The sequence below is a fragment of the Bidens hawaiensis genome, unplaced genomic scaffold (genome assembly GCF_021521415.1).
Source record: "Bidens hawaiensis isolate Kalapana, Puna unplaced genomic scaffold, B.hawaiensis_p1.1 tig00023241_1, whole genome shotgun sequence".
NCBI classification, from domain to species: domain Eukaryota; kingdom Viridiplantae; phylum Streptophyta; class Magnoliopsida; order Asterales; family Asteraceae; genus Bidens; species Bidens hawaiensis.
In genome coordinates this window covers 272,610-274,397 of record NW_027493651.1, presented here as the reverse complement: position 1 = coordinate 274,397, position 1,788 = coordinate 272,610, and positions in this window count along the sequence as shown.

The following is a 1,788-nucleotide window of genomic DNA, read 5'->3' as shown; positions in this document are numbered from 1 at the left end:
ACTTGAATTTTGCATTATTCTTCATGGGGATACTCTTCTAGCTCAAATCCTACAAATCTTAAAAACACAAAAAAAAACAAAGAAAAACTACAAAAAACTACGTTAGTGACTCAACAATTATACAAACTCCGCGGAACCTCCCCACACTTAAACTTAATCAGGAGGTTTCTCTTTGATCTGGACCCTATCCAACCCGTTCAGTTCCACCCGGTACTTGTGAAACATTGAAGTTTTCTTGGTGGAATTGTAAAATGATTAAACAATCCTTAACGGGTCAGACCACCAAAATTTAAACTTAGCTGGCCTGATGCATGACATGTATCGAGAAAACTGGTCGTTGTTACACTTCAATGGCTTCTTCTTTCCTGTATATCATCTTCTAATTTGCAAATTATTCTGGTTCGCAGATGCTCTTCTCTCCGTCTTCTCCTGTGGTTTTTATTTATGAGCAACATTTATTAGAAGTGCCATGGGCCAGCTGTGATGTTCTTCCACTACCACCACTTCTATATCTTCTAGTAGAGCTTCAAGAAATGCTAAGTCACCCTCCGAATCAAACTCACCTATTTCATCATACTCATTTAACCCTTCTAACTCCAAATCCAAAAACTCAACCTCCTCACACAACTTATTCTCAACCTCTTCCTCAACACCAAACATCAACTCTAGTGAATCTCCCAAATCCACTTCCTCCTCTATCTCTTCTTTCTTCACTAACGACCTTTGATAAGCAGCCACTCTTCTTCATCTATTTCATCATCAAAGTCACTCCAGTAATTAGAATTAGTAACCTGTGGAACCGGAGGTGAGACTTCGTCGTCCATTTTCGTCTCCGTTACTTGCATGATCTCTTCATCTGACTCGTTCACATATTTCAATAACTTCAATCTATTTTCTTCTTCCTCTTCCCGATCCAATCTCCTATTAATGTTTTCTATTGTACGTTAGAGATGTGTAATAATGCTCTGCTGATTTTTCAAGATGATATGTTGCTCAACTAATTTCTGTTGGGAATTTGAAGCCAGATATTTAGCCAACATATTCTCTAAATTCTTCATACTTCTCTCAGACAAACTATTCTCAGCAGGGTTGTTATTAGATTATTGACCATCAAATTGACCCTGATTATGCTGAGGCTGCTGATATAGATCATCATAATAATACGAAGGAAGCCGCTGCCAAAAATTTTGTTGCGGCTGCACTACACAGAAGGGTTAGTATCATAATGTGTCAAACACTCCACATATTGTGGACATATAAGCGTAAAATGGGGTCCACCACAAATCTCACACATATTTACGAGACTCAAAAGAAATAAAAGACACGGACAATTAGACTCCTACGACTCAAAAACAAAACACAATACAAATAGCATGTATATAGCAAGTAAGTCCAATCAAAGCTAATAATGCAATTGCCAAGAGTCCCTGGCAAAGGCGCCAAAAACTTAATGTGCTAAAAGTAATTATATAAAAAACAAGCTAATCTAGACACTAAGTAATAAATTCTAGACTCTGAACTTAACTAAAACTACTAACCGGCAAGTGAACCGATCGACTCTAGTACAGCTAAGTAAGTCTGGATATTGAACCCACATGACTCTTTAAGTTACGTTAACAGCTAAATTTTAGACTTAACTACAGACACGACTATTTATTTATTATTTGGGGGGGGGGGGTTTACTAAAAACTAATATTAAATTAATTACTAAGACTTAAAAATGACTTAAACCTAGACTTAATTCAAATGATGACAAGCAACCACCTAGGCTAGAATCCCATAAGTTTT